This window comes from Harpia harpyja, chromosome 21, assembly GCF_026419915.1.
Source record: "Harpia harpyja isolate bHarHar1 chromosome 21, bHarHar1 primary haplotype, whole genome shotgun sequence".
NCBI classification, from domain to species: domain Eukaryota; kingdom Metazoa; phylum Chordata; class Aves; order Accipitriformes; family Accipitridae; genus Harpia; species Harpia harpyja.
Genome location: NC_068960.1, coordinates 21533528 through 21553625, shown reverse-complemented (window position 1 = coordinate 21553625; position 20098 = coordinate 21533528).

The window sequence follows — 20098 nt, the reverse complement described above, 5'->3', positions numbered from 1 at the left end:
CCCTCATTTGGAGCCTCCAAAGACCCATTTCTAGGGTGCAAAGCCTTCGTTTTTGGTACTGAAGCATCCCTTGAGGGCACAAAACCTCATTGCAGGGTTCAAAGCCTCAGTGTCATTTCCAAAGCCCCATTTTTAGGACCCAAACCCTCCATTGGAGGGTCCAAAGTCTCCTTCTCAGGGTCCAAAGGCCTCTTTTACAGCTGAGGGCCTCCCCTGGAGTGACCCAAGCCCTCTCTTTGGGACCAGAGCCTCGTTTCTTGGGGCCCTATCGAGACCAACAGGGTCCCCTCCTTTGCAGAGCCCAAAGGGGCACGTGTAGCATCTCCCCCATCATTTTTAGTGCCCAAAGCCTCATTTGGAGGGCCAAAGTCCTCATTGTTCTGGTCCAAACCTTTTGGCCTTTTATGACCCATAGCCTTTTTTGAGGGCCCACAGTTTCATTTGGAGGGTTTAACCCTCAGCTTTAAGGCAGAAAGCCACTCTTTTAGGGTCCAAAGTTACATTTATAGGGCAGAAAGCCTCGCTTTCCCTTCCCAAAGTCTTAGTTTGGGCTTCCAGAGCCCCATTGGAGGCTCCAAACCCTCATTCTGAGGGTCCACAGGCTCCGTTGCAGTTGGCAAAGTCTCCTTTTTAGAGCCCAAAGCCACTTTTTTAGTTGCTGAACTCGCATTTTCAATCTCCAAAGCCTCATTTTTAGGATCCGGCCAGTCATTTTGAGGGCCCGAGCCGCATCCTCAGTTTCCAAACCCTCATTTTTATGCTCCGAACCCCTCTTTTAGGGCCCAAAGCCTCATTTTTAGAGTCCAGAGCTTTGATTCTAGCATTGAAAGCCTCCTTTTTATGGTCCAAAGCCTCATTTTGAAGGCCACTCCCTTGTTGGGACACAGAAAGGACCACCAACGGCCCTGGGTGGGAACTGCCGCACTTTCTCCGCTGCGACAATCTAGGGAAAACGACGCATCGCCAGGGACTCGCCCTGGGGAGAAAACGGACCAACACAGATACTGTGGATCAAACGGTTTCTCCGTTTATTAACTGCGCAACACTCGGTTATATATGTTTCTAATATCTACTCACACATAAGCCATTTGTTGATTGGTTAACATGTGCCGTTCACGCGCTTAAACAGTAGTCTAATTGGATAAAGTCTTCTGATCACGCGAATAGTTCCTCCACCTGCATGCTGTCTTGCACCCTGTCTTCGGTCACGTTGCCCTCCTGTTATCAGTCATGTACGCCCGACCTTGTTCTACTTTTTGTGCTTACTTCAACAAACTTATAACAAAGAACAGTAGTGTCTTGTTCTAGCAAACAGAGAATAACAGTTGTGCCTTACGCAGTTTCCCTCGTTCTCCCACAAGTTCTCCCACAATTTCTCCCACAGGAACGCAAAGGCCCATCAGGAGGTCGTGAGGGGACGAGAGAATAAACACACAGAACAAGGCGCAGCCTTCAACAGCGCCCACCTATGGGACTCACGTAAGGCATGAGTACAGCTTTACAGAGCTGGACCAGCCCCTCCAATAGCCCAGCCACAAAGCTTTCTAAACAAGGCAAAAACGTTGACTACTTTTCTCGTCCCTACTTAAGATTCCCTGTAGAACTGGGTCTTGGCCTGACCGAGGCTGCAGGAGGGAGGAAGACAAGGGAAAACTTTGCAGGGAAAACGCCCAGACACAGTATGGCCTGGCGTCAATAAATGTAGGCACAAGCAAGCCCTCAGGAGCAAACTCTTTATTGTCTGCCTGGGGGAGCTGCCCGGGGGCTCTGTGGCCCTGGAGCCGCACACCTCCTCAGGACACCCTCCACGAGGCTCCCAGCTACCGCCCTCTTTAATGACTCGGGCTGCACGGGCTCCTCCAGGACAAGCTTTAAACGCACTGGTCTGCGCCGTGCTCCTGCCTGGGTAGGGGGCTTGGAACCCGCTGGAGGCATGGGCTCTCTTGGAAACTGGGGGCCCGTGGAGGGAAGGGTGTCTGCGGTGCTCCCTGGCCGGAGTATACACAGAGTTTCCCATGCAGGCACCGAAGACCTTGCTGTGGCTCCGGAGGTGGAATCCCTGGACTCCTGAAGGCCTTCTGTTGGCCGGCGAGCACCTTGCTCAGCGCCTCGGCGGAGAGATGGGAGGAGAGTACGTGAGCTCTCCTCTTTGAGTTGTCCCGCTTCCTCTGAAGGCCTGACTATTGCAGGGAGGCTGAGAGGTGGCAAGACTTCCCTTGGTTGAAGCTTCTCTGATTTTTGCTTGGGCTTCCTTTCTTCCTCTAACTTCTTCCTCACCGTTTCCAGAATTTCAAGGACAATGGTTTTGGCATACCCGATCAATTCAGCATGCAGCTGCTGAACTCTGGAGATGGCCTTTTGGATGCTCTCCTTGGCAAGCTCACGACTCACTCGTGAGACAGCAGCAGCGTTTTGCAGCGGTTGCAACACGGGCACCTTTGCTCTCTTGCCTGCTTCTGGGATCTGCCGTTCCGATGCTCTGGCTGGTCCTTGTCCTTCTGTCACGCCTTGAATCTTCAGGATCTCAGAAAACTGACAGCGAAGTCCTGTTCAAACTGAGAAGCTACAAAGGATGACAAGGTGGAGCTAACACTTTCAACAGCCTCTTTGGTCCTTTTGTCAATAGAAGACTGTGAAGATGCTCCGTCGGAAGCTTCTAGTTCCGCCTCCCTCCATCTCTCTTCTCCGGATTTGCCTGCTCGGCTGGTTCTTCCCGCAACAAGCTCTGACACCTTCTCCCTGCCTGCTGGCCCAGGCTCGGCTGCATCAGACGTGCTGGGTACCAAGTGCTCCCCAAAGCTCTCCAACACGCACGCCACAATCTCTTGAGCCACCAGTCTGATCTTTTCCTGGCGATCCGCAGAAGTGTCCAAAGGCTCTGGCCTTCTGGCACTGGCAAACAACCTTCCGCTGACCTCATGGGGAGCCCTCCTTAAGACGCGGACGGACTGATCCAGCGCCTTCACACGCTCCAGCACCTCCTGGACCACGGTCTCAGCCACCTCTTTAAGCTCCTGGTCTTCTGCCAGCGTAGGCCGCAGCTGTTAGGCGCTTCTTCTCCGGCACACGTTGGAGGCTAAAGGGAGGAGCAGTTAATGAGTGAATGGGTTCCTTCACCTCCCTTTGCTTTCCTCTTCCTCCTCACAGGACCCCTGCCCAGACGAGTCCCTAGCAGTCAGGCTTGAAAAACTCTGGTTTCTCTGTAGGCCACCTGGCACACAGAGGTTTCTGGTCTCCTGCGGCCAGGAGCCAAGTGTTATGGGCACCTCTCAGAATCAAGCAGGTGCCATTTTGCTTAGAGCAAAGGGCACTGTAGCCCCCCCGGACCTCAGCACGGTGAACCAATAGCGGAGGGAAAGCTGTCAAAGGTACTGGACCAGGCTCTTCTGCCACGGGTCCCAGCTGCTCTTGGGGCACTGCTGCCCTCTATCAGGGTGCCCTGTTTGCCCCTTTTCAGGGCCAAATGCCAGGAACGGCTGTTCTGAGAGCAGAAAAGAAAACGATCCTTCTTCTTGAGGCACCTGGCTGTTGTCTGCCAGCCCAAGGAAATGTCCTTGGGACAGGAGGCAGCCTGAAGGTCCACCGCGGGCTGCCGGCCTCGTGCAAAGTGGGGAAGAAATTGCGAGTCAAGCACAGAGCCAGGCAGTAGCCGGAAATTGTCATTTGCTCTTTTGCAGCTTGACAGCCTGACTACCACGGCAGAAGGAGCTTAACCCTTCACCCCGGCATAGATACCACCCCACACTATCCAGAAATGCTTCCCAAGAGGCTGTTGCAAGGGATGGAGCCGGGCAACGTTTAACGGGACCCCTACTAACGAGAACTGGGCAACAGCAGGCTCTCTGCTAAGCTAATCTCTTCTGTCAGGTAGCTGGAGATAGCATGAGAGGAAATGGCGTCAAGTAGGGGGAAGGGAGATTTAGGTTGGATATTAGGAAAACTTTCTTTACTGAGAGGGTTGTCAGCCATTGGAATAGGCTGCCCAGGGAAGTGGTTGAGTCACCATCCCTGGAGGTATTCAAAAAGCACAGAGACAAGGTAGTCCAGAACATGGTTTAGTGGGCATGGATGATGGTTGGACTCGATGATCTTGAAGGTCTTTTCCAACCTAAATGATTCTATGATTCTAAGAGCTGCCCTGAGCAGCAGTGGTTGGCCGTGTGTAGGGTTGGGAGAGAGTGTCAAGGGATTTCAGTGGGAAACAGAGGGAAGGTGGATGGCTTTAGCAAATCCTTAAACCATACCTGAGCCCAGAAATGGAAAGGAGTGGTTGTCTATGGGTTGAGGAGGAGGAGGAGGTTTGTCCTGGGAAGATGGCAGGAAGGAAGACCCTTCTTGTGCAAATCAGGGACGAAAGAGACATTTCCATGTTGTGTGCACGCCTCAGTAGGTGGTGAATGCCCGCTGCTGAGCGTGGCTGTGCTCAGTCATGCCCCATGAGCTGATCTTGCTCTCTTTTCCTCCTTCTGTGAGCACAGAGAGTCATCGGTAAAGCCTGGGACATCATGGGGTCAGAGTGTGGTCGGAAGGAGGGGTGGTGGTTAAAATCTTCAGGGAAAACAGGCACAGGCATAGGACAGTGTAGGGCAGCCTGTGGTCGGGATGGCCAAGGGCTTTGGTGGGGCTGGGACCCCCAGCAGAACTGAGGTCCATGTCCTCTGAGCAACGGCAGCTGTCTCTTCCACTGAGGCCCATGAGGAGACACCAGTTCCTTAAAGCCCCGGCCTTTTGCTGCCTCCTCACCCTTGGTAGAGCCTGGGAGGTGTCCTACCACTGACCCGCACTCGGCATCGCAAACCCTCACATCTCACTGCCCTCAGGAAGAGCCCTGAGACACCCGTGATGAAAGGACCCTATTCCTAGGGGATGGGGGTCAGGGCTTGGCTGTCCTGCTTGATAAAACACACCAAGCAAGGGCTTTCACAGCCACCGCCACCTTCATTTTTCTACCTGTAGCCAGTGCTTCTGAGCTCTCCTTCACCCGCCCACAGGGACGGTCACCTCGTCTGCTCATCCCCTCCACGGTCTCTCCAGTGGTGGTCCTCAATGGGGCTCGCAAACACCCTCAGAAACTTGGAGGTTTGCTGCTGACTTTTGGGTTTCCGCAGCCTTGTTCCATCTTCTGTCCAGGGCTGCAGTTCGGGAACTCGGCACCAGAGGGCTCATTAACATGCAAAACTCCCTCACGAGCCACCTCTCTCTGCATCATTTTCCTTAAGTCCCCAATTCTTACGTGGTTCATCAGAGAGATTTCAGGAGTGTAGTCAAAGCAAAAAGGTTTCTCTAATAAGTAACAGTAGGAAAGGATTTCTTCTTTTTCCACTTTTCCTTATTTTTCTGCTTCCAGATTCAGTGATATCAGCAATCTGTGAGTGATATTGATCCTGAGCATCTCCTAATTGAGTAGGAACATAGAGGGAAGTCAAGACCCTTTACAGAGGCCACTCTATGGGCAAGTTTTGTCCTGTCCCCACACCCCACCATTTACAGCAGCCTTGTGTGGGGACAGAATTTTTAGGAGGGCCTCTTGCGATAGGACGAGGGGGAATGGTTTTAAACTAAAAGAGGGTAGATTTAGAGTGGATATATAAGAAATTTTTCATGATGAGGGTGATGAAACACCAGAACGGGTTGCCCAGAGAGGTGGTCGATGCCCCATCCTTGGAAACATTCAAGGTCAGGTTGGATGGGGCTCTGAGCAACCTGATGAAGTTCAAGATGTCCCTGCTCATTGCAAGGGGGGTTAAACTCGATGACCTTGAGAGGTCCTTCCAACCCAAACCATTCAACGATTCTATGAAATCAGAGCTTTCTCCACTCACATCCACAGCTGCATGTCTTAACCCCTTGGCACCCATTCCCACCTGCTTTTCTTGGAGAAGGAGCTGCACCCAGACACAGGAGGATGCTTCTTAATTGCCAGCAAGCAAACCCAAATGGCAATAGTTCAATAAAAAACAAAATACATGCCTCAGGTGTATATTAAGTCCATGTTACCTCCACTGAAGTCCACTTCCCACAGTGGATGACACAATACTGGGTCAAGCACAGATGCCAAGACCCACCCAGACACCTCCTTGCTGGGACTCTCTTTGTCCACATTCACTCTTTATACACAGAAAAAGACACACGCTGAAGCCGTGAACTCCCTCAATTCACAGAGGGAGGCAAAAGTGAATGAATTGCGCTCTTTTGGATAGCCAAAACTGCACTAAATCCCACCCAAAGGATTACAGGAGCATCTTCAAGTAGACTCTGCATCACCTAGACCCACTGTGGTGGGTTGACCCTGGCAGGTGCCCACCGAAGCCGCTCTATCACTCCACAACTCAGCTGGACAGGGGAGAGAAAACGTAACGAAAGGCTCGTGGGTCAAGATAAGGACAGGGAGAGATCACTCAGCTAATTACCATCACGGGCAAAATAGACTCGACTTGGGGAAATTTGATTTCTTACGAATCAAATCAGAACAGGATAATGAGAAATAAGAACAAATCCTGAATCACCTTCCCCCCACCCCTCCCTTCTTCCCGGGCACAGCTTCCCTCCCAAATTCTCTACCTGCCCCCCTACAGCAGCGCAGGGGGACGGGGAATGTGTGTTGGTGTCAGTTCATCACACGTTGTCTCTGCTGCTCCTTCCTCCTCAGGGGCAGGACTTCTCACACTCTTCCGTGGGGTCCCTCCCACGGGAGACAGTTCTCCATGAACTTCTCTGTCATGGTTTCAGCTGGAATAGAGTTAATTGTCTTCCTAGTAGCTGGTACAGTGCTATGGTTTTGAGCTAGGTGGGAGAAGAATGTTGATAACACTGATGTTTTCAGTTGTTGCTAAGTAATGTTTAGTCTAAAGTCAAGGATTTTTTAGCTTCTGATGCCCAGCCAGCGAGAAGGCTGGAGGGGCACAAGAAGTTGGCACAGGACACAGCCAGGGCAGCTGATCCAAAGTGGCCAACGGGGTATTCCATACCAGGTGACATCATGTCTAGTATAGAAACTGGGGGAGTGCGGCTGGGGGGAATCGCCACTCGGGGACTAACTGGGAGTCGATCAGCAGGTGGTGAGCAATTGCATTGTGCATCATTTGGATATTCCAATCCTTTTATTATTACTGTTGTCATTTTATTAGTGTTATGATTATTAGTTCCTTCTTTTCTGTTCTATTAAACCATTCTTATCTTATCTCAACCTACCAGTTTTACTTCTTTTCCCGATTTTCTCCCCCATCCCACTGGGTGGTGGGGAAAGGGAGTGAGCAGCTGCGTAGTGCTTAGTTGCTGGCTGGGGTTAAACCGTGACAGTAGGATATTAAAGGGAAAAAACACCTGTAGGGGTGTGCATAGATACACACACACTTATAATATATACATCTGTCTGTGCATGTGCAGATATATACACACAACCCTACAGACAATTTTTTAACTAATACCCTACCACCTTTTAATGAAAAAAACTGAAGTACAGAAACAACTCTTACTAACAAGAAACATCTACAACACCATTCATTTCTATTGATCATTTTCCTCTATTTTTACAAAAAAAAGAAGTCCTCTGTCAGTTAATATTGCAAACCTGAAGACACCAAGGGAGCTGCCCCTGTGGTAGCAGCTGCTAGAGACACACTGGTAACGCTCAGGCCAAGGCTGTTTGCAGTGCTCATGCTGCTTGCCATGCTGACAACCAAAGAGGTGGTGCAGGGGGCTGAGGTCGAAGCAGCCAAAAAGGTTCTTGAGGGCTGGAGCAAAGTTGTGTTCTCAGCGCTGCTGTGCTAGAAAGGAGACTAAAAGAATGAGGATCACAGAGCAAATAAACCACAGTGGAAGATGCTGGGGGAAAGAAAAAAAACCCAAACCAACAAATGTTTACTAGTGCCCCTCGAAGAAGAATGGAAAAATAAAATTAAATATATAGCTGAATGGAACCACAGAATAAATTATATTTAGCATGGCAATTACAGTTTCTCCCAGACTATATGTATCATTATGAACAACCTATATTTGTGTGGTCAACAACCCGGCCTCATAAACATCCCTGTAATTAATTTGAAAGAACAAAAACCAGGGGTAAATAAATGCAGTGTTATTTTTGCTTCCTTTAACAGAGTGTTTGGCTCCTTAGCTATATACAGACAGTTGACTCCCCACACCTGATGAAGCAGGAATCTCCAGCTAGGGATGAAGACACTGGCTGTCTTCCAACCCAGAGCTTTCTAATGCAGTGTGCACAGCAGTGTTTTATGAACAGAAGTTTGGGATCTTCATAAATTCCTGTTCGGGCTCAGTAAGACGGAGAGGAGCCAGAATTCTCTGTGGCTCCCTTTACAAGAGGGTCTCTATCTTTGCTCACAATATGCTCACGCAGCAGAGACTGATCAACAGCTTTATTCCAGAAATCGAGAAAGATTCGCACTCCTAAAGCTGGAGAGAAGGGGTATGACAACTTCCCTCAACTGAGTGTTTTGTCCACTTTTAGTTGAGGGGTTTTAAGCAACTCATTAAGCAATAGCTCATTCTTAGGCCCTGGAAGCACGCTCATTGTGCTTGTTCAGTGCATTGAACAAGCTTTGATTACAAGAATACGTTTATTAAATTTGGGGACATGCAATAATACATTCATAGCAACACAGTAGAGTTAAGAGTCAAAAACCCAATCTCACAGCTTTCTTACAGGCAAAGCTTCCACTTGGTTTGGGTTTTTTTGGTTTTGTTTTTTGTTTTGGTCAATTATAAATGTATTCAAAAAAACCTACACTGGGTTGCTTTACAGACTGTTATCCTACATAGCAGAAAAGGTACAGTCGTGGTAAAGACCTGCAAAAACACTCAAAATGAGTGGGGAAAATTAACCTATGCTATACCATCTAGACCAAACCAGAAGTGAATGTAATGACCCCTTACAAGTCTTGCCAGAAATACTTAAGACTTCTGCTTTCATATATACTATCCAGAAGCAGGACCAACTTTCAGTTTCCTGACAGTCTAATGCCTGCCTCATTTGGGAGAGCAGAAAATATGTAACTTAAACCAGCTGTTACTTCTTTAGCTTGGTAATCAGAAATCGCTGTTGCATTGCTCACAATGACAGGTTTACGCCCTTCTGCTCAAGTAGTAGCAAAGGCTGTACATAATAAGATGTAAATTCAATATCAAAGAAGAGAGAAAAGACAGCCCAACAAAAATCGCAACGAAGACACCAAAGCAGTGCTGAAGGCAGACAGCCAAGCACTGCTACGTCAAGCGATTCACAAAACCTCACCTTTTCTTCTTTGTGTGCATGCACTTGGCTACAGCGTTGATGATAACATTCTCTTCTGCCAAGTGAGCGCACAGGAAAAATGGAGCAGAACTAAAACTGCAGGGACAAAATAAATTACAGCATTTTCTAGCTTTAGTTAATGCTGTAGCAAGCAGGTACGATGTTTTATTTTTGTCATATTACCCTCAACGCACTTGGTTGGTTATGGCTAGTCAACAAGTCCTATTTTAAGGCCACATGTTCAGTCACTCCAAGTTTGCCAGAAACTTTTCTTTGGTGTAAGATTACATATAGCGGGCTGCCAGCTGATTCTTCAGGAAAAACAGAACAGAAATGACTCAGTCCTTGCTAAGTATGATCATGAGGAACACAGGCTGCTTTAATTAGATTCAAAGAATTTTTAAAACTTTTATTTAGAAAGTCTTAACTTCTCCACATTTCAGAAACAGGGACGTTAAATTTAGCACAGAGGCTATGCTGGTGGCACTCTTGGACTTTCTGCTCTTCCTTTGGAAACACGCACGTACCTGGGCATGTGTGGAACCTTGGAAAAGGGTGAACTTACACATGCTTGCCAGACTTGCTTAGTAGCCAAATTTTTCAGCTTTCTCTCCATTGCACGTACTGCAGAGAGTGAGCTGGATGGTCCCCGCAGCAGGCGGCTGATTGCCAGGCTGCAACACACTAAAACCAAAACAGGGTAGGTTAGCTCTCCTCTGGTTTCAGGATTCCTGGCATTTTCACTCCACCAGCACAGAATAAAGTACCACCCGGTTCAAATGCAGAGGAAGCAAAGACGGATTGCGGTGAGAAAGGAAGACAAACAAGAGTCTGAGGTCAGCCGAAACGAGGAGAGATGAGGTGTGAGTAAGAAACAAGGTTGGGTGAAGAGAGCAGGTGATTCAGACAGGGTCTTCCCAGCAAAGAGGAACTGCCCAGGGACGAGCAGTCCCAGTCTGATTTTCTTGATTTCGAGCCCTTTCCCGAAGGTCAGGCAGCCGAGAGCTCAACAGGCTGCATCTTCTGCCACAAGGTAAGCATCAGCCCCCAGGCTACCGCTTTGCCAAGAGCCCCCCAGAAACTACACAAGGTCCAGCAGCCTGGAGCCCCGAGCCCTCGGGCCACGCTCGGAGCTGGGCACCCCAGGGGTAGATGGTGGCTGAAGAAACCCTCAGGCACAGGGAAGGGGAGGGAGTCCATGCTGACCAGCATGCTAGGAGGCAGCAGGCAGTGCTCAACAGCCCACCCCTCGCCTCCTTCTCGGAAAACACCCCACTGGACTCTGCTTAGTCCAACCTGGCCCCGCAGGACTCGAGCAAAGGCAGAGCAACAGCAGAGCTGGCCAGGAAGCAGGGGGCTGCGGCTGGTCCCCCCAATCCCTCTATTACTTGCTCTCTCTAGTTTCTACAGGGACATCCATTGCAACAGCAGAAGCGGAGGCGACTTCACATGAACCACTTCTTTGCTTAGACCTAACAAGTCAAACCACAGGAGACGCTAATTCCTGCAATGGAACATCTTGCTCAAAGTTACTAGCCATACACAATTTCAGTGCAGAGCTGCTCCTCTTTAAGGAGATTGATCACGCATCCCTCACCCCCTCCAGCCGGACCTCCAAGCCACACACCCAGCAACCAGCTAAGAAAGCAGACAGAAAACAGCAAAGTTTGCAGGAAGTCTGGTATCAAGGAGCCTCCCTCACCTTCAAGTCCAAGATATTTTCTGGCTCTGGTCATCTCGTGTTCAGCATGATCACAATTAAATACATTCAGTATTGGGTTTAGGGTCTTAGGGGGATGTATTGTGGTAGAAGCAAGAGAAAACAATGTGTTTGTTACTGGGTTTTGGTTTAGTTTAGGCATTTACTTACTTGGGGTTTGGGGATAACCGTGAGCATCTTGCAAAGCTAGCACGATTGCTTTACTTTTCAGTAAAAATACAAATGAGAAAGAAGGCCACGCACAGCTTTTCTCTCCTTCAGGTATTCCAGAAAGAACTTGCCCTACCACCAGCTCCATCTGGCAAATGAATAAAAATCTCTGTCCCCAGATGATCAGTGATAAGACACTATGCCAGGAAGTGATGTGATGATGCAATTGGTAACAGCTAAGAAGTGCTTCTTCTAGCACTGACTCTTGGTGACCTACGCTGGACCACATTCAGACAGGACTGCTAGAGTCAACAGCAGCTGCAAAGTTAGAACCGCAGACGTTTCCCAGAGCATATAAAAGCCTGCCGGAAGGATTCACCCAAAAGGACAGGAGCCACGCTTGGCAATATTGTCTCTAGCTTGGGTTGTTTCCTTCTGTGTATTGTAGGGAGAGGAGTCTATGCATGAGGAACTTGCCTTTCAATCACTTTGACAGAAGACTTGCTCCATAAACAAAGGAAAACATTTCAGTTGAATTGGTGCAGTCTGAACTTTATTTAAAACAGCGGTAATCTAATCTGCATAGTCCTGGGGCAGCATCCAACCTCTGCAATAGCCAGGGAAACTCCAGAACAGCAACATCACTCTGCACTGGGCCAAGCGTTGAGTCAGGGTAGATTAAAATAAAGCGTGTCATCTGACCTATGCTGGATCAAGTCCAGCAAACTAGTAACCTGACTTCTTCCTAAACTTCTTCTTAACACCCTAAGAGTGAGGGGGGAAAAAAAACAACAACAAAAAAAAGCACAATTAGAAGATAATTCTGCAAAGCAAGAGTTAAAAAAAAAAATCCATGTAAAGGCATATACTTTGATATCAATTAGCTAGGTTAGTTTGAGACCAGTTGCAGAAATGCATGTGCTGACTAGAGGTTAAGGGCACAACAACCTTCAAGAGTCTTGGAATATTCAAGTGGAAGAATTTTTTTAAAAGCACGGTAATATTACAGGCTTGTAGACCATTACAAAGCACTTTTCATAGTTGCTTTGCTGTTTATCTTATCACCTACTTCAGCTTTAATTCCTTCAAATTCATGATGGAGTTTTATTTACACAAGTGCTGAAGTTGTATACCTACTGTAACTAGTACACACACTTGACAGTATTGAAAGACCATGGTTTTAACACAAGTCACAAAACCAAGGTAACCATTTTATAAACTCAAGGGGTAGCTCTGCTAAAAGCCACTTAAGTAACATGGGTTCTCTTTCTTAACTTTAACCTGTGAGTAAACCTAAGCCTTGCACTCTTAAGTTTGGGGGTTTTTTCGAGGGGAGAAGGAGGAATAAGACCTCTCAAACCCACTAAGGCACATTTTCTAAGAGACGAATTGCACTTGAAGCAAGCTGGAAACCAGAGGTAATAAGGAAAAAAGGTAAGATTATTGATATGGTCAGGCCTTCTCCACAAGTCTGGAATACTAGCGGTAGGGGGAATGCTGGAGAATGAAGTCCGTGCAAGATAGCTACATGCCCCTTCGGTCTTGTCACTAGGGTTTGAGGTGGATGCTTAAGATGATCAGAGCTCAGAATTGTGGTTTAAGCCAAGCAACTAATTTTAAAAGAAGTCGGGGGTATCTGTTGTCCGCCCAGCAAACTGGGACTTCAGCTGTCAACGCAGTTTGCAAGCTGCACTATTCAGAGGGTGTTAATTCAAAACCTGGAAATACCAGAAGCAGGAAAGCAGCGTTCCTAGTCTTCTCAAATTTACTCTACCATGACATCATCATTTTGTAGAACATATTTTTTGTGGCACTGCCCCCATCGCCCCCCCCCCCCCCCCCCCAACCTTACATTTGGTTTAGTTGTTTGGGGTTTTTAAGCACATCCCACGTGCGTTTTAAAAAAAAAAAAAAAAAAAAAGAGACTGAAGATTTTAAATTTCTCTTTGGAAGACAGTATTTTACAGTCCATACAAAAATACTCTGGAAAAACATACAACTTCATTTACAAAAACACCAAGTTATAAAGAAATTACAATAGATAGCACAACATTTGTTTCATAGGATCAGAATTTCTCCCCACCCCTCAAAAAACCCTCATGCACTTAACCGGGTAAGAAGTGTTACCAGTTTACAGAACCAGACCTTCTGACTACTATGAGTTTTCATGTAACCACGTAGAACAGCTTTCAGGGTTTATCTGAAAACACTCTCTGCATGCCAATTCCTTTCAAGACTCTACCTTGCAGGTGGGTAGCAGTGTCACAACAGCCTTGGCTATTGCAACGTTTAAGTACATCTTCTGCTGTGTGTTCTGAGTTTAGCTTTCCTACCCAGCGACAACAAAAAAACCCTCAAGTCTCATGCTGGAGCAGTCTCAAGACAAAAATCAGATACAACGGCATGGGGCACGTCTATCATCTCCATACCTTGGTAGCATCCTCTCCTGCATTTTCTTCAATACTTAAATTATTTATGGGCCTCCATGGGAGCCAATACTTGTGTAGTGCGTGGCCGTGTTAGGCAGGGGACAGCTGCTAGCTGAGGAAGCTGAGCACCATTGTGATAGATGCACAGGAGTGTATGTGCCAAACGGGAAAACAGTTTAAGAGAAGAACAATATATGCACATGCACCAGGAAGCCACAAATGAATACAAGCACGTTCATACACACTTGAAACCACAACGTGGTTGCAGTAACTACTTAACCTGTTTACATACATTCTGAATCCAAGTCACAGGGCAGCTTGGGTTTTGTGGCCTTTTCCAAAGCTGTTTCAGCTAGTGACAGTCAAGACTTTTAAAAAGACTAATAGGGATAACTCTTACAAGAATATATTTGGGAAATGAAGACTGAAAAAGGTTAAACTTAAAAGCATATTTTTGTTTACATCAATAAACGCGTAGAGTATTGATGTGAGGTAGTCTAGGCACTAGAAGAGTCCATTCAGCTTTTCAGTCAGACCACTGAGTAAAACCCCTTCCTAATTACATTGTCTGTAGATCTGCTGCTGACATCTTCTGGATTGCCACCGCCTTTGAATGCTGAATCCTGGCCAGTTAACTAGAAGAACAGAATACACAGACTCAAAATAATTGCTATTCTAAAGTTACCTTCATATTTGAGTACAGCTTCCAGTCAACACATTAGATGTATTAGTGGCCATTCTTAAAACAACATTTAGACAAGACTACCCTTACCACACAGGAATCTCAAGCCTCGCAAAAAGTCGTACTACCCAAACCTTGAAATCTGTACCTGAAGTATTCCATAGTAGGTAACACTTCTGCAAGCTGATTCTTTACAAGTGTCAAAATTGAGTTTTTTCTAGTTGTTCTTTGCCTCTGCCTCAAATCAGAGGTCAAGCCACACAAACAGCTCTTTAAGGAGAGTTATGTATAGCAAGAAAACAAATCAAGCATTAATCGAAAGCTTCCACAAAAACAAGATTTTACAAGCAACTCCACACGGTCATTTCAGCAGTGGACAACCTGTTGAGTAGGCTGCTGATTTCTAAAGCAGCAAAACTATCAAGAGGCATTCAAAAATCATCTGCCAGAACAAGATTAGCTCATACTTCCACATCTATAAGATTCATATCCTCTTCCTTTTGAGATTTGGGTGTTTTTCTGAATTAAGAACTGCTTCCAGTTCATTGAGCAATCGGTCAGTGCAGTAATATACAAGTACAGTAGTATTTAGAGAGCCTGCCACCAGACCAGAAACAGTCACTAGTGCCAGATCTTGGGAAAAAAAACCACAATCGTTTCATAGCTGTACAGTATGTTCAAGACAATTTCTCACACCTACATCCTAGTAAAACTAGCATTATGCTTAAATTTAGATTCCTGAATCCATTGGGGATGTATATATGCATTTCTTCTCAGTTATGTCATTCACTGTACATCAAGAATTAATTCTACTTCAGACCCTCCCTGGCCTAGCCCCCCTTCCTTACCTTTTCTCCGTCTGCTAGTGTTTTGGGGCGTTCTTCTGATGTAGGTGAATGCAGTCCTTCAGTGGTCAGTGAATAAGGTCGTTTAGGTGCAGCGTTCTTAGGATCTGTAATTTGAGTCCCACTTAATTCATGCTGTCCTTGGACAAAACGTGCTCCTGGTTGAGAAACTGTGTTACGTCCTGGAATGGTGCTGCCAACTGGAGGTCCCAATGTTCTTATTGCAACTGTAGCCTCCGTTTCTGTAAGAGACACCGCGCTTCTAGAGTTCAGCCATGAAATTAAAGACTGCATTCCACCCGCTACTTCAATACATACTTGAATCAGTAACAGGAATGGAGAGTCCCTTAGACACTGATGGCACAGCTACACGAGGTAGCTTCTCGCTCTTGTTAGCACTGTTAGATTTCTGGTACACAGCATTTCTGTAAGACTCAGACGCTAGAGTTATAAAATGCTAGTTTGTAAAATACTATACATTTCCTTTCCAGAAAGCCCACGCAAGACAAATGTCTGTCTTCTTAGCTCATTGTCACAGCTCTACCAAACAACAAACTCACAGGCAATCTAGCGGAGATCTTCATTTTGCTGAACTTCAGACCGCAAATTTAAAACTTAAGCCTTTTCTTTAGTCGGTCTCTATGTACTTGTACTGTCTTCCAGCTTAGTATATCCAGCACTCTGTACATTCATGAAAAGCAGTATCTGCTCGACCCATACAGGCATCCCATTTTATTTTATTTTTAATGCTACTCCTACAGTACCAAATGGTCTGATCACAGCAGGCATTACACATTTGGTACTCCTGGGCTATTACTCTCAAGATTACATATTCCTCCTGGGCTGAAGTAGCTTATGAACAAGCAGACCTCCCAGGAAGTGACACACACTTTTACTGCCCGAGTTCTCATACTGCTGCACCAAGGCACCAGCAGCTCTAGTGTTGCTGTGATCAAGATCAGCACTTCATTAGCACATAACACTGCTTGGCATTAACCATACTTTTTGTTAGAAAGAACAAAATGACCTACATAGAAAACCCTCCGGCTTCAAGTTACACACTAACCCAAGGGGATCTACATTCAAGACCAAATAATTCCTCCGGTATCAACTTCTCCTTTCTTCCTACATGTCTTCATGTACATTAGATTCATTTTTTCAAGGATTTCTTTAACCTGCCTCCCCCCATGTGCCCAAAGGAGATGACAGCTTTGTTCCTGAAGCCATTAGAGCCCTCCACATTGTTGAAAATATTTTGATAAAGAAATTAAAATCCAATTATATAAGAGTTTGGTTTGATTAAGAAGTAGAAAATTGTGAAGCATAATGTATAGCAGTTTTAAGTTTGAAATGTAGTCATAGAAACTTTAGGAACTGTGTTATGTGTGACTATAGGAACCTTAGTATTGTTAAGTTTGAAATAAGCAAACCATAGAAACCTCACCAGGAAGATACTGGTCTTTCTATGTTTTGTTTCAAAAACTAAGGAAACCGTCATGTACACTAGTTTGCTGCTTGGAAACCCCCTTACCCTTCCCATCTCGTAGAGTTAAGTGAAATTGACCAATGATTGTTTTAACATAGGAATATTAATAAGGTGGTATGATTAAAAGACCAATCATTGAAAAGGAATTAACATTTTGCTTGGAAATCTAGTGAATATGTATAACAGGTGTGTATTTAACTGTATTGTTAGACAAGACAGGTGCACACGATAGGTGGAGCGATCCCCGATGTGCCCAGCGCTGCAATAAAGGAGTGCCTGCTTCTTAACTTCTCATTGCTGTTAAGGAGTTTTATTCCGGATTTCGGCAACAACATGCTTATGAACAACACAGATTCAAACAAGAAATCCCACACCTCATTCACATTGCGAGTCAGTTAAAAAGCAGCTTCTTCACAGCTTTAAGGTTATGGTGCTAACCTTTCTCTCTCGGCTGTAGAGGTGTCCACTTTAGAAATCTTATGTAACGAAGAGGAATTATCTGGTGTTCTGGACTCCGTGTCTCTGGAACTGTCCAAACAGCTTCCATCTGAAGAAGTCCTTTTGCGCTGAAGCCCACTAGCATTTTGACTAGTACCTGGCATGCTTTGCTGAAACAACAACAACAAAATAATGAAGTCTTCCAGTAATTATTAAAGCAAAAAAAAAAAAACATTGCCAGAGAGCCCAATTTTTATTATACCTTCTTTCTTTTCTGTAAGGTTTCCGCAGGCAAAAAATAGTGGAGGTGCTTTCTCTTCACATGAGCTGCCTCAATCTTCATACCTTCCTTTAGCACATTGAGGTTGTTAGCCTGGCTGTAAACTAACAGGAAATTTAGTGTTGTAGCTTAGTGGGAATGTTTGCATTGGGTATTTGTCAAAGTTACATATGGTTTCTTTAGAAACAGCAAGCCTTGAAGTCTGCCCAGCCCAAACAAAGAACAAGAAGTGGTCTCAAGATGAATGTGACCCAAGACGCCCATTTCACATCCAGTACAGACCAGATACGTAACAGCTACTTTAAGTTCAAACATGCATTTATGTGCTCAGTTACAGCTGTGGTTTGCTAGTCATGCACCTCACCTCTGAGCTGATTTTAACCTGAAAGAGATCATACTCCTTAACCCTTAGTTTGCTGGTTGAAGATAGATCTAGATGACTTTCTCAATCAACCCAATTGTGCTCAGCTGATGAGAGAACAGACACCTCACTCAAGATTCAGACTCATTTTTTTTATTTGATATTTACAGTGGCGATTGTGGGGTTTTGCCTAACAGTTCTGTAACATCATACAACTTTTCAGTAATTTAGGTGTTAAAACCCTACCTGTCCAAGACAGACTGGATTTGAGGGACATCTGACTTATCAGAACCACTACAATTTAAACCAGTTCTTCTTAACTGCCTGCAAACAGCCTTTCCTGCAACTAAAAACCCCTACAGTAGCACAGCAGTTTTTACAGAATTAAGTCACATTTAGACAAGTTTACACAAGCCTGTCGTGAGCATAGCTGGAAAGTCAGCTTACTAACATACAGAGTGGGAATCAAAGTAAGGACATGCAACCAAAACAAAAAGGCTTACAACAAGTCTTTCTGCAGGAGACCTAGAAGTGAAATAAAAGCACAAATATGAACATTCACACCAGTAGGAACAGTTGCTTCAAAGTAAATTCAGTAATGTTTTTATGCAAAAGTGAGATAAAGTTCATTTATCAAAAGCCTTCCAAACTGTGAGCCTCACACTCTTGAGCCCATCAACTTTGCCCTCTAAAAACATTCTCTCAAAGTCAAGGCACATGATAAAAGCTTTCTTGCACATAACTACTGCTCACTCCCACATTTGCCAAAGGATACCACACCTCTCAAGAAATACCTTTTCTGGTCAAGCTCTCTGGGTTCAAACCCTATATCTGAAACATACTATAGGCTGTGCTTCACTAAACTGAGAGCACACAGCTATGCTAATCAAGTTTGTGCACAGAAATACAGGATTTAACATCAGTTCTAGCCTCTCAGCAGTACACAAACCTTGTTGACATGATTTACATTTGCCACAACATTCAAACACAGTGCTACTGGATCTAACGTACAAGACAAGCGTCAGTTCAGGTCACAGTGCAAGTCTGAGGAAGTCACCCCACCTGGCTTGAAACTCAGACAAGAGTTTTGATGCCTTTTTTCTGTGCTTTTCTCATATCCCAAAGCATGAGCTAAAAAGAAGGTCCGCTTTCACTGCATTTACTCATGTTGTCCGAGCAACACAACACACAGCTCACGCTGGTACTATGGAGAAATGTTTGTTTGCACTGAGGAAGAGTTTAAAGGAGCCCACTGTTTAGAACTTTTTGGCCAAACACACTTGTCACTTCAGAAGAGTAACCTGATTTCCTTAGTTTGTCATTATGATAGCAAGGCACGAGCCTCTCAGCACACATGCACTTCTGAAAGGCACAAGAGCAGTCAGCTTGGGAAGAAGTAAACAGACTGTGGAAACGACCTCTACTTTCAAATGACTGCTCACCCCCAAACCCCTTTATTCTAGCATTATCTAACAACGCTTGCGACATTACTTTATTTCTGCATCTATCAAAAGGAATAAAGTAAGATGAACATGAACATGGAGCTTGACGTGCAAGACTGCATGTCACTACAATGTGACCACTCACTGCCTTTCAAAGTTCTGGGATGGTATCATACACAAACTCTTATTTTGGAAACAATACTGTCAACAGGCATTCACAACTTATTTTAGAGCCTGATACAGTTCATTCCCACTTTCAAAGTTCGGCAACTGACAACTGCTTTTGACAAGTGTAGCTACACCCAGTAAATGGACATCTCTCTCCTGGCTTCACATCTGGCTGTCCACTTCAGGAATCGCAGTTCCTTTGTGACTGCTTACTATGATCTGCAGAACTGTTATTTCACATATGCGATACGGTATATAGGACTGTAGTACACACTTTTGTTTCAAGGTGGACTTACATTGCCCAAGTGTCAAAATAGTATGTTTTTAAGGCTAATCTTCTACGTGTCACGCTCTACAGAAATAGCTAATAGCCAATACCAGAAGGAAGCACAATTCACTTTGCAAAGCAGCTTGCGCTAGAATAAAGAAAATGAAACCCTACGAGACTAGAGCAAAATAGAGGCTTACCTGTATCGTTGAATGACTGTATAATGTACGTTAAATCAACGTTAACACTTCCTGCATTTTCCACTTTCCTAAACGCGATTCCAAGAAACCACATTGACACATAGCCACTCCTAAAAAGACAGATTCACAAATCTATCATTTATGCACAGATGCCAGTTATTTGGATGCTAGTATCTACTCTCAAGAAAGGGATTAAGCAAAACAGTTTAGTTGTACGCAGCAGCTAAAGATTGGAGTCAGCCCATACTCAAGTTCTCCGAGAACCCCTCCCTCAAGTTCTCCCTTCTTTAAAAAGATCCTACATGCTCAGAACCTTGCCCGTCAGACCTCGTACCTACAAAACAGTAGGTACGTAACTGAACATCTCTCACGGGTA